Below are 14367 nucleotides of genomic sequence, written 5' to 3'. Positions count from 1 at the left end.
TTATATAAAAAACGTTAAGACTTGCACTTTCATATAATTTTTACTAAATGGTTCTATCATTTGTATAGTTTTAGTTATTAAAATTTAAAACCGGTGCAGGACTTTATGACCATCCTATATATTTACATGCGGAAGGAATTTATTTGAAATGCTACCGTTAGTGCTTTCATTCCACCTTCCTTGCCATTAACCAACCAAGAAAGCCCAGATACCGTTATTCTCTTCTTTGTATGCACCAGAACAATCAATTTCAATTTATAGACATCTATGGTACTTCATACCTTAAGTGGAAACGCTGTAGGTCATGCAATGCGTCGATCGAAACTGCTGCAGGCCACACTTTGTTCAATAATATTGCATGCTGTATTGCCAACAGCTTTCTAACTTTCACTTTTTGCAACCCACAGTCTAACCATAGATGAACACCATAACTAACAACTGGCAAGAAGATTCAGTCATAGAACAGATTCAGTGTTCTTTCTTTTATTCCTCGGTCCTTCCTGGTTATGGCCCCGGATGCAAGCGATTTTTGACTGAGCGAGATCTGTGTTGTCTTAACTGCAATTCTTCAAAGCGACTGTAATATTTAATTTCCAGAGTTCGTTAAATCTTATTATTTGAAAGCATATACAAAACACAAAAAATTGAATCTTCGCTTAAACTGTCATGTTTTAATGGAATTCCCATTCAGGTAACCCCTCATGCAACTCTAAACATCTCAAATGGAGTCACAGTAGACTGGAATTTACTAAACGTATCGGAAGGAGAAATAGTACAAGAACTGTAAGAGCAAAAAGTCATATTGAAGTGTGAAGTGTGATAATTAAAAACTGCATTAAGAATAAAACGTTTAAGACCCAAAAGAATAATGACTTAGAAGGAGGTGAATCTGTACCTACTCGTAACATCATATTTACCTTCAATACCACGATCCTACCAACAACAGTAAAAGCAGGATACCTCTTCTGTCGTATTCGTCCATATATACCAAATCCAATAAGATGCTATAAGTGTCAAAATTTGGCCACTCATAAACAACATTCCAAGGAGATTCAATTTGCTGAAACTGTTGGTCCATGGACCACACACAAGCAAACAATGCATAATTGCCTTGCTCCGAAGACTTCAAAGGCTCTTCAAAGGAAACAAACATCCAGCATATTCCAAAGCATGTCAGATGAAAAATTGGGCAAAAAAAAAAAAAATCCCGAAAGTACAATAGAACGTACAATACAAAAAATCCCGAAAGTACAATAATCCCGATAGAACATAAAGCAACGTACCAGAAAGCAAGAAAACAAGTTATTACTCAAAAAATGTGAAATAATAGCAACACAGACAAAGATAATTATTCCTCCGAATATATCACTTGTTGAAGGGAAAAAATCTCTATTGGCAGACTGTCAGAAATCTTCTCAAAAGAAGATGTCAGATCAGGCTATTAATACTCCGAATCCAGCAGCATCCATTTCTGCTGTTTCAGTTACTCAAAATGCGGAAAAACATAAAAGAGTAATTTCTATTAAAGGAAAAAAGCTCTTCTCCAACACAAATGATGAATTGCGATAATGCAGCCAATGAAGAAGTGCATTGCTAGATATATATGCCGAAGTTAACATGGATACAGGACGCCCATACTGAAAAAGATAGATGCAAAAGTGATCGATATAAGCAAACAGCCAAAAAATTAAAAAGAAGGAAGAAGACCCAACTTTCACTTCCAAAATTAATAATGGAGAATATCCTACAATAGGGTTGTAGAGGAACACGAGGCGATATTGACAGTTCGTACAAATTATTGACCCAATAGCTCGTATACGAACTTATCACTCGTAATAATCCAGTAGGCACATGTTTGCAGAAAACCAAATTGACTTCCGAAGTGTCAACGTCTTTTAAAAAGTATAATCTTTACAAAAGAGACAAAAGTGAAAAAAATAATGCTCACGGAGGTGTTGCCATCATGGTGGAATCTATACTGCTCGACAAAATTAACAGATCACGCAATGTAACTATTGCAGCTTGCGATGAAGCGGAACAAAATTTGGTATGGTGGGACACCACAGAAATGAGGAGACAGCTAGATACTTCGGACAGGTATACGAGACATTTATAGGGGTTGTATAAGAATTACCAAAAATGTCACATTACAGAAGTCAATACAAGATGTTCCAAAAATGGTCACATGATATCAGTAAGGCATATGATCTCCTCCAATGGACAAACAGGCCTGACAGCGGTGAACCACTCTCAACGTAAGAGTGTCTATAAGATTCTGTGGCAAAAAATCCTATTGTTCCACCAGCCCAGACCGTAGCTCACCAAGTGACGGAAGAGTTGATTGTCGGCGTGCAATGCGACGCACAACGGGGTACACATGCTCCAACGGATTTGAGTCTGGTGGTGGTGCTGGCCATTGCAGTCGTTGGATATCTTCAGTTTCAAGATATTCCTCCACCATTTGAGCTCTATATACAGGCTGTGTCCTGCAGGAAAAGAAAATCTGGGTCGACCGCACATCTAAAAAGTCGGTCGCACACCGGATTCGGGGATCTGCTCTCGGTATCTCTGCGTAGTTACGGGTACCCCTATCAAAAACATGAATAGAAGTGCGTCTGGCGATCATTATTCCGCCTCACACGAGAACATCGCCTCCACTGTAAGTGTCCCTTTCTCTGGTGTTGGAGGGACGATACCGCATTCATTCCTGGTTGTCTCCAGATGAAATCGCATCTACAATCTGTTGCAGGCTAAAACGGGACTCATCAGAGGACAGAACTGTGCCCACTTTGCCAGGGTTCCAAGTCACATGTTCATGGCACCAGTTTCGACGAGCTCTGCAGTGTTTTGTGGTATATGGATACAAACCGCTACGTAGATTCCACTTGAACTGAGTCTTCATAACACAGTCTGGTTGGAAATGTTTTCAACGGTGGCCTCAGCGAACTCAAGAGACAGTTGATGACAGAACGATGTAGGGTTTCTTCTTGCTGTTAGAGCCAAATAGCGATCTGTTCTGATTGACGTAACCCTCGGGCGACCTTGGGCAGCTCTTCTTGTAATGGTTCCATAGTGCCGAGGCAACAATGCGTGACACATTAAGCCAACGTTCCACCTCCGCCTGCGACTGTCCTAATTCAAGTCGTCTAACGGCCTGCCATATCAAAGAATAACCTAAACGACGATGACTGGACATCCCGAGTACAGGGAATGTGGATATCCCACTGAGAAAGCTAAAAAAAATTAAATGAAGTGATGTGGTCGCAGCCGCATCACTTTATTTACGAAAAAAGAAGATGATTATGAAATTGATACAGGCTAACGTCCATTCTTTCCAAAGAAAGATAAATCCAGGACTGAAAAAACCCTCATCCCGTCTGAAGCCACTGGACGCAAAAAATAAAATTCAACAAATTCTTACTATGGAATTTCAGCGGATTCCCTAAATATACTGATGGCTTCAAAGCCCAATGAATAAGTATGAGTCAACTTGCTTTTGCTTACTGGAGATATATTTAACAGAAAATGAGGATCCATTCTTGCGTAGCTGTTCAGTTATTCGGAAAGAGAACTGGAATTTCGATCTGCCCACGAACGAGTTGCCATCCTTGTTGGTAACCACACTCCTTTTCAAGCCACTTATCTCCTTGAGGACACTGAGGAGGAAATCTGCTCTGAACTAAATTCTCAGGGATTGACAGCTGATAACAGAATTTCCGCACGTAGGGATGGGAATTATTACCAACAAAAACATCACCCTTGCGTTTAATACTCCAACAACTCCGTATTCGATAATAGCTAGGTACATAAATTGCACAGCATGGCTATAGATTCCAAATATACATTCCAAAGCCACTGCGATGTTTTAAATGCCAGAAATATGGGCATTCGCAGGTGGCCTGCGTCGGTGCACTCACCTGCGCTAGGTGTGGTGCAAAAATCCACGAAAGCAATGCATGTACTGCCGCCAAACTCACTTGTATTAACTGGGAAGGCGAGCACTCTGCAACTATCTCTTGCATGCCAGTGGTGGAAACAAGAGAAGCAAATACAGCCACACTAAGCAGAGCTGAATATCCCATATCGAGTAATGCAAACCGGTAATGCCAATAACTAGCAATAACCCCATGTATGCCCAAAAAGCTGCAGAGAAGCAATCTATTGGGACTCAAACCCGTATATAATCCCACCAAAAAACCTTTTTCTCTCATTGCACGCTACTTATTGATCATCTAAAGTCAGTACAAAACAAACACTGAATCAGCTGCTACTCCCATATCGATACCACTTACTGCTCCTCCTCTAACAAAAAACATAATAATAGGAGAAAATTAAAAACCTGACTCGATGCCCACAAATTAAAACATGGAAATAGAGAAGAAGGAAACAAATGACAATGAGGTCTTGAATATTTTTGATGACGAAGGTATTAAAAGTGCACAATGTCCATAGTTCCCTCCTCAACACTTGGAAGCAGTCTGACGGACATATAAAGCCCAAGTAATGGCCAAATTCATACAGTGAAATTTTCATGGATTCTGCTGGAATGTTGATGACATCAAGGCCCTTATCCATAGGCACAATATAGTGTGCCTCTGTTTGCAGGCGACATTTCTAAAGGCAAATGAAGACTTTACCTTCCGTAATGTCAGCATAATACGTCAAGACAAAATCTGGGATGGACATGCGCACGATGGAGTTGCCATCCTAGTGGGAAAGTGCCCCTTTTCAAGGAATTCCTCTTACAACTACCATAGAGGCTGTTGCTATTCGCCTCTTTGTAGGATTTATTCTCACAGTTTGCCACATGGGACTGATGTCTTCCAGACAGACCTTGATGATCTCACTGCGTACTACCTGTTCCTATTATCTTATTAGGAGATTTTAATGGACATATCACCCTCTGGGGTAGTACAATACTCATATGACCGGCTGTAAAATAGAGCACATGCTCGAAAATAACGAGCTCTCTCTCCCAAATGGGGAAAAGAACATATTTTTCCACACCCGTACCACTTTTAATGCCACTGATCTCTCCATCAACTCCTCTTCTCTCTTTGATGAAAATCCCTACTGGAATGATCACCTCCCTGTGATGTCTGTTATCACTGAAAAAAAAAAAAAAAAAGCCCTCAAACATCAAGGATATCTCTGAAAGTTCGATAACTCTGGCTGAAACGCCGTATAATATCTGACACAATTTGACACTACAGGGTCAACCAAGAGACCATCAACGATGCAATTTCGTACATTACAGAAGGTATTGTCCACACAGCAGCAGTTGTATTTCGAAAAATGTCCCCATTTCCGAAACCTTGGTGAAATTCCGAATGCACAGCAGCATTAAAGCCCAAAACAAGGCATTGGGGACATTCCGCTGATATCCCACAACCGAAAATTTAATATTCTTTAAAAGTGTGCTTACTAAAGCATACTATAAAAGAATAAACTCACAAGGCGTAATAGGCTACGGATTGGTAATTCACTATATATAAGAGTATCAGTGATATGTCACCATATTTATAAAAATATGGTGATCGCTGTGTGATGAAGTAACAATGGACTGAGATACTGGCTTTGTGGTTATCAAAAATTGGTTCGAAGTTACCGATGCGAATACAGTTTGTAATTAAAGCCAAAGCTAAGCAAAGTTGACACATTATTAAATATTTAATTAATAAAAGGTTTTTTTTAAACATGCAGGCGTTCATTTACTTTTGGAAACGTAGTGTATGCAAAAGCACACTTAAAATTCACAGATGCAAAATGTAGTCCAAAAATATGAGAAGACCTATACGATATTTGTAATCGTTATGATCACTGCATTGAAGATAACACAAAATAAAAAAATAATAATAAATAAAGTAAATTTAATTAACAAATGATTATCCCCACATTTAGAAAGGAAGAATTTATTTATTTACTCTGTAATGTTTAAAATCCTTACATTCAGAACGTTTATTGTACCAAACTATTACCTTATTTAGAGATGATGCTTCTACGTGTTATATACGTGGAAGCGTCTTATTTCTGGCAATACTGTATTTTGAATATTATATGCTTCGATGTAATATATGTTTTTCGTATATAATAACAGCATTACTCGACGATATGACAGATACAGTTATAAATGCGTATAAAACGCAAAAACAATGTAATTCAGGAAACACGAAAACAATGTAATTCAACATCTCGGTAATTCTCCTACCGAGATGTTGAATTACATTGTTTTCGTGTTTCCTGATTTACATTGTTTTTGTATTTCCTTGAATGAAAATTGACGATGGACGAGTAGCAGATCTTGTTTGTTCTCTGAAAACAATTAACAATTTAGTAATATTGTTTGATAATAACTAATAATTTAGGATTATAGTAATAGTGTTTAGTAATATTTCTCTTTTTCTAACTTGGGCAACCAACTTCGAAAAAAGTTATTGTTTATAAATAGATAGGTTTCAGATATCTCACTAAAATATTTAACCAGATCGGGTTACTTCAAATTTCTTATTAAACATTCTGATTTCGTGAACAAAGTAAACTCTTCCGCAATATTACTACCATTTCATTCAATTATCTCATAACTCTAGGTTAGCGAATAATTAAATATGGACTTAGTACTCATCACAGAATATCTTACCTAATGAAGCCAGCTACTTAACATGAGTTGCTGATCACCTGCTCCGTTCACTTTTAAGCATCCATGGTGTGCATACCTTAAAGAAACAATCTCATATCCTCCCAACGCAGAGAGTAGGTCAAGAAGCTTGTCCCGGCAGTGAGTGTAGGTCAAGAAGTCTGTCCCGACAGCTTTAGGTCAGCAGGCGGAAAGGAAGAGTGACTGTGACCGACCTACTACATTCAGATTATATTTTACGCTTCTGCTTCATCTGCCATGACGGCTGTTGAATGGTTAGCAGCGTGCTTGACGTCATACGTGTTTATCTGCGCTCTTAGGTTGTTTCCATGATGTACTCCTAATAATCAGTATGCAAGTTTTCAGGACTTGCATTAGGGATACTTAACTATGACGCAATGGTTAAAAAATAAATTACTGCAAAAACTAAACCTGTGATGTGTGCTGCATAGGTGTCAGAATACGACCTTGTATTATTCTAATACATACCTTTTATTGACTTCAGTTAAGTTGCACATCAAAAATCAGTTTGTATTTGAATGGGAGAAACTCAGAGCAAATTCTTGTAGTGTTTTTCACAAGGTGCTTCCCAAATGTTTCAGACTGGTTAAAGTAAAAACAAAAATCTCGACCATTTCGCTAATAGCTTCATTATATGAGTGAGTAAAATCGACTAAATTAATTTAAAATCGATCACGTTCTGCTCCACTCATCCTACATCTACATTACATTTATTTTTACCTCCGTAATACACGTTCCTGGGGCCATAGACCCATCTACGTTAAGGACACATTATCAGCACTTATTAATACTTAATTTAAAAATCATTTAATCGACCACTTAGCCTCAGTCATTATCTTAAAACCTTCATACTTCATAACTTGATTACCATCCCTGCCACCGGGGAGGCGGTTTTATACCATCCAGTACAGTAAAAAATACCATATTACAAATATGCAGTTATTACATCAGACCTCTTCTCCTAGAAGCTGGGTTACAGGAGCGCGCCGCCACTCCTGGTTTCAACGACCAATCACGTCGTTCCTGAACTCTGTTACTGCTTTCACAAAATAAAATTCTCTATATACAATAAAAACTCTGTACAAATATAACCTAAAATTTTGTATAATTTAAAACAATAAATATGTATATACAATGGGTATACACTATATATATATATATGTATATATATATAGTGTATATAGTGTATATATATTGAATCTATATATATATAGATTCTATTCAAATTATTTACAAAAATATAAACAATTTACCTATGCCTTATATCCTCATTTTGCCTTCTTTCAAAGATCTTCCTTACAAACTCTTTAAAAATCATATAATTTTCGATTATTTATTATTTATCAGTAAATTCCAATTCACTTAAATTCATGTCCTCTAACATCTTCAAACTTAAATCCTCATACAGCACAAAGTGCCTTAATGTGAATCGAAACCTTTACTCCTCCACAAGAACACAGTCCAGTCTGTTCTGTCCTGAGGCCACATAATCTTGCCTTCAGTCCGTGTCTTGTATTCACCATAGTAACATGAAGACCTAGATCCGGCCACCTCACATACTTCTTAAGGACAGTAACGTCAGGCAAAAAGCCATAAGTAACCCTACCCTTGTCAAACTCGTTCCACCTGCATATCCTTTCAATTGTCTTTTTGTGTGCGTCTTTTTGTGTGCGTCTTTCAATAACTAACATGTTATTGAAAGTCGCATGTCATAATAAAAAATAACATGTCACAAAATAACATATCATTTTAACTACAGAATAAAGACTATTTTCAAAATTAAAATCAAAAATCAAAATCAGTATTATTTTGTAATCCACGATAAATTCATTTTAAATCGTATTTTAAATATAAATTTTTAATATCGATAACAGGTTTGACACATGGTTTCACTAAATGTTTCTGGCATATAAATTTTAAATAAATTTATTCCCTCATCATCAACATCTGCTATCAGAAGAATGCCGGTGTCTTTTATAGTTTTGAATTTATTTACTTTGTATTCAAACTATATTCTTAAATGATTTAATTTTTAGTAGGAAGGATCTGTAGTTTTGTATTAAGAATATCTGTCATTTAATTATCACAGTGTTTTTCAAGCTTTTCTTTCATGCATAATTTTTCTGGCATATATAAAACTAACGTTTTATAATTTTTGTTTAAGAATTTAGCTTAATGAACGATTTAAAACCTCACACCAGTTTATTTTCATTTTTATGTGTAATAATAAAGTCACCACTTAAATATTGGTATTAATCTAATTGTTTCCACTAATTATACAGCTCTGAATCCAATCATATATTGGAAAGGGCAGTTCGACTTCCCAGTTTTCTACATTACAGTACAGTGGTTATCAAATATCTTGATGAAAGAATGGCTAAATCTGAAACTAGACACCCTCAGAATAGTGGATTTCATACCATGACATGTACAGACTGTAATTCGAGAAAAAGATGTCCCTCCTAGATATTGAATAACGTTTCTAATGTTTTTCCACTGTGTGTATTTTATACACTTAATATAGAAGAAAAAAAAACTCACTGAACGGAATATCCTACTCATTTTCCTAAAGCAGAGAGTTTTGTTCCTGTGTTCATTCTTCGTTTCAGTCCATTAGCATGAGATGGAAATGGTACACATTTGGCTGTCTTTATTCTTCGGATTTTGATACTAGTAATAGATAAGTAAAAACTAAAATTATTATGCATATTAGGTTTAGTATTATGCAGATATGGCAGACTGGCTGAAATCTACGGTCTTTTAGTAAGTTTGTAGTTGATCGCAGTTCAAACCCACGCGGCTGCTAAACACGGTGATGTCCTTGTATACGGTGATGCTAAATGCGGTGATATCCTCTGTATATCTTGTTAACCTGGAGTATGAACAGAAAATTTATTATTTATTTTTTTTTAGTCAGGCCAAATTATGTAAGGAAGCAATCAAGCTTAATATGCATCAGTCAAAACAAACAAACCCTCATCAATATCATTGAGAAAAATCGGAACCAGGAGGAGGGCGGCAACGATGAATCCTGAAGAATCCTCACTACATTAGTCTGTTCTGAAGAATGTCCACTAATTATCCTCCACCGTCTTCTTTCACATAGCCAGTCCGTGATTCATTCAGATCTTGCCAATCACCCCGGCACTGTTCAGTTTTTACAGCAGCCTCTCATGGGGAACCGAATCAACAGTTTTACTAAAATCTGAAGGTACAGTATTCATAGATTTTTGTTTACAGCGTCTAAATGCTTTAAGATTTCATCTTAGTAATTAACAAGGTTGTCAGGAAATATTTTCCCTTCACAAAGCTGTTCTCTGATATCTTTTCCGATTTCATTCTTATCAAGGTACGTTCCCTTGCTCCATTCTTTGATATAGTTGGATGCTCCCCAGAAGCCCTTATTGCTTTTCTTCAATATTTTTTTTTTCTGATTGTGGTTCTCAAATGTCGTTATTTAGGATATTTGGGTTCATTGTACTCTTCTGAGTACAAGAGGCCCAAATATTCTTGACTTTACTAGAAATAAATATATTTGTAGCTTTCACGATAATTTACTTACACATTTTTCGCATAGCATGTATCCAGTGACCTGAAATTCCCATCCATTGATAGACAGAAGACAGATATTAAGAAAATTCGCAACTCACTATAGCTCCCTTCAAAAAAATTTAAGCCTTTGCTTTTAACTACCGAAATTTCATCGTACACTGCCATTTTATAAGATTGTGGTCGTTACCTGCTGAGGACCAAGTCAAGCATATAGACAAACTCAGTTTGTCTGAAATAAGTAGCAGTCGTCCACTTGGTTCAAAAAAACTGATCCCGCTAGGTGTAATGCTTGGCCATGAATTCCAACGGATAATGGGTAGGTATAAGTCATCCATAATCAGGCATTCAGCTTGCATGTCGTTCAAGTTTCGAAACATAATTTTATCATATTCCTCATAATTAGAGTGCGCCTCTAGCGCTGAACTTTAAATTATAAGCAGACAACTCGTACTGTTCTACAGCTATCCCAGCTTGATCAGACCCTGGTAATAGTTTTCTGCTTTCAATTCACTTTTGATAAGAAACATAACATCCTCTTCTCCTATGCCGCCCTTCTCAATCTCTCTCTCTCTCTCTCTCTCTCTCTCTCTCTCTCTCTCTTGAATTCCTCATCACAATAGTCTCAGTTAAGAAGAAGAAGAGCCCTACAATATTAGGACTTAGGAGAACAGCAACTGAAATTCACTCAGTTTGTTAAAAAAAACTCCTGGTGTAACTGCATAAACAGGTCGAGTCTTTTAATTACCTTCATTTTACTGTACTTGCATTATAGCTGTTTAAGCAGGTTTTGATGGTTTATGCGTATTTATATCATGCATTATTATTATAAAATATAATATTACTATGAAAATATTAGCATTAACAATAGTAGAGGCATATGATGCAAGAAAGCAAGCTTATATAACATCAGTCAAAAAAAAAAAAACAAACCCTTCACATTTCACCCATCTATTTGCTCCAAATGTTTGTCTAGTTCTGCCCTGAAATTATTTGTTGTTGACCTCCACAACAACAACAGAAGCTTGTTCCAACTATCAAACACCCGCAGGCTAAAGGCAACTTTCCACACATTTATTCTGCAATTGTCTTTTCTCAATTTGAATGTATGTCCCCTCAGGTGAGCAAGAGGAAGAATCGCATCAGCATTGAGCTTGCTCAAAGAATTCAAGGCCTTATACACCTCAATTAGATCAGTGGAAGAATCACTTCCACCTCTGCCTATTAGTCTGTGAAACCCCCCAAGCTAGCAGTTTTCCGACCCACCTAACACTGCCTCGATAGCATCAGCAAATATTCTTGCACCCTTTCTATTTAAGTGTACCCATCCCTATAGAAACAATCTCACCTGTTAACAAGCACAGACCACGCTGAGAAAAATTCTATCCCATGGGCCTTGCACAATCTCTCCAGAGCCGAATTGATTGACATGGCTTCATATACAATTGACAAAACGTCATATATTTACTCCCTCCTATCGTGTCTGGGCAGAATTGCAGACACTTTCAAATTTAACCGTAACTCGGGACTGTTTTTCAACATTAACCTGTACTTTTTAAGTCAGTCCGCATCATCTCCTACTCTTAATGGCATTAGTGCCAACATGTACAACGATATCACCCTTTGTGCCCTTAAAAGATGATATCTGCTCTACAACGTCATAAACTTTTGAAGCATCTCTGATTTTTTTTTTTTTAAATGTGGCTTTAGTTTTGAAAATCCCAGCTCACACAGAAAATATTGAACCCCTTTCAATCTAATAAATATAAAGTAAACTGCTTGAACGTAATAAATATTCACCAGAGTTAATTAAAAGGACATTTACCAACGCAATAAATACAAAATAATATTACACCCACTGAACATTGCCTATCAGATAGAAATCACTTATTAGATAAGTGATTAAGATATAAATAGCTCCGATAAATAATGATGTAATATATTTTTCTCGTAAGATTGAACTTGATATTATTATCGTAATTCATTTGTTTTGATATTTTTTGTTGAAGAATTGTTATGGTATGTTAAATGAAAATGTATTTTGAATATTAAATGAATGAGCAAATTAATATAAATATATATTGCTAGTTAGAATTTACATGTATTCTTCTTAACTCTGCCAACATGTCTTAATCCTATTTTTTCTGCATACATAAAGCGGACCCTTTATATTTTGTATATCTTTTTCCATGGAATATGCGGTAACCCCCCTCCCTACCTTAGCCTAACGCAAACAGGGGTTATTGTTGCATTATAAGGAATATTATTTAGTTCACTATTCTATTTATCCGATAGATGGAGCCACTTTGAAGACATCATCAACAGTTTTGTTTTAACCTTTTCTTGGCTGTGGATCCGCTTTGCAAATCACATTTAAATCTTCAGCGGAACCACATTATCAATAGAAAAAAAAAAACCTCAATTAATAAAAAATAAAAACAGTAATACATAGATCTTGTCAGTACCAATTAAATATTGTTATTGTTTGGTTTTTAGGAGCATTAGCAACTAAGGCCATATTGCTCCGGGGATATGCGGTGGTCATTCCCTGACCTTTCCGCATCCTCCGTATTTGGTGGTGACGGGCTCAAACCCCGGTTTAATCAAGAAGCGTATGCTGCGCACTGCTGCTCCTTCCCACCTGGCTACGGAGGCGCACCAATTAAATAAAAAAAAATAATAAAAATAAAATTAAGAGAATATTTTCTGAACCTCATTGATCTATCAGCCTAACCCCAGGGTTCTACAGAGGACTTTTTGAAAACCACCGCTCTAGACCATATATTGCGTAAGCTTTTAATTAAGCTCCTTCCACGTTTCAAAGTGGAAGGACAAATTTAAAACAATAATTTAAAAAATCTGTCCGTCTGTATTCATTCCGCTAGTTAGTTTGATATAATCGCTTATATCTTGGCTTCCAGAAATGTTAGATAAAAAAAAGAAAAAAAAATCTCAAAAAATTTACATCGCAGAAGTAGTAAGACGGCGCTATCTCTTCGAGGACCTCCCTAAGGTCTTCGAAACGCAGTTTGCGTACGCTCTCTACAGCTTTTATTCTTGGATATTTTTTAATACTACATCTCAAAGCCTCATCCTAGGCTCTTTTTACTTTATCGGCTCAACGTTCATTAAAAAACAAAAACAAATTTAACAGAGATCATAAAATCATCTGCCCTCATTAAAGCCTCTAGGACAACTGTCAGTGAGAAGCAGCCCCTCGACGTGGGCACCTGTACGTGGTGAGAGGACCTCACAGTGACGCTGCTGGTCCCACAGATTAGCATCACTGGGATCCAACGCCCAAAGCCTAGGCTATCATCATAGTAATTCGGGGTCCTTAAACAAAATACTGAAAAAGAGGCCCTCAATTTTACATCAAAAATGTTTATCCATATAATGGACCATTTATTTACCATTCACCAGTGAAAAACAGCTCTCATTAAACGAACGCAAGAGCTGCTGGATCGCATGGCATTCATTACTAAATGACTAAGCACCTTTCTCATAAATCTCTAGATCACTTGCTCTTTCTGTATAACAGAAAGAGCAACACTTGCGGAACACTTGCTCTTTCTGTTATACAGAAAGAGCAAGTGATCCGGAAACTCCTTTCAATAAAGGAGTTTCCGGAAGCCTGGAGCAAGGCAATCGTTTTGCTAAGCCAGGGAAGGATCCTAAAATTTCTACTAACTATCGACCTATCGCTCTCTGACTAGCTGCTTATTCAAAATCCTGGAGAGAATGGCGAATGCTCGCCTCGTGTGGTATTTAGAATCAGATAGCTTCTTCTGAAGCGTAAAATGCGGTTTCCGTAAAAACAGGTCCATTTAATTATATTGGAAACATCTATTCGGGATGCTTTCCTAAATCGAGAACATCTAGTATCTGTGTTCTTTGACATGGAAACAGCGCACATCACAACTTGGAAATTTAGTATGTTAAAATACCTATATAGCCTCGGTTTTAGAAGTCATATAACCTGTGATTTTACCATGGTAGTGATACGGTTCGAGTAAACAAATTCAAATTATTTTATTAGAGTCACTCAGAATTGCTTCTATATACCATTATATGCATTATGTCTGTAAATTGCGCGTGCTCTCTGTTCGAATTGCCTGTTTGCTGGACCGACTGGCTCAGCCACGGAGTGAAAAAAGCCCATT

General features: G+C 37.0%; 1 protein-coding gene across 2 annotated transcripts in view; it reads right to left on the bottom strand.

The window, feature by feature from the left end:
• The window catches only part of LOC150083147 (trypsin-3-like), a 77989-nt gene extending 71103 nt beyond the window's left edge, over nucleotides 1-6886 (bottom strand). For both annotated transcript variants that reach the window (XM_090377074.1, XM_090377073.1), the window contains exon 1: nucleotides 6638-6886. The gene's annotated coding sequence lies outside the window, so the exon portion shown is untranslated. The remainder of the gene's footprint in view (nucleotides 1-6637) is intronic.
• Nucleotides 6887-14367: the final 7481 nt, after the last annotated feature.

The sequence above is a fragment of the Mastigoproctus giganteus genome, chromosome 7, assembly GCF_048544385.1.
Source record: "Mastigoproctus giganteus isolate SK-2022 chromosome 7, ASM4854438v1, whole genome shotgun sequence".
In the NCBI taxonomy this organism is placed as follows: Eukaryota; Metazoa; Arthropoda; class Arachnida; order Uropygi; family Thelyphonidae; genus Mastigoproctus; species Mastigoproctus giganteus.
The sequence above is the reverse complement of the archived record's forward strand: the minus strand, read 5'-3'. Positions and strand labels throughout refer to the sequence as shown.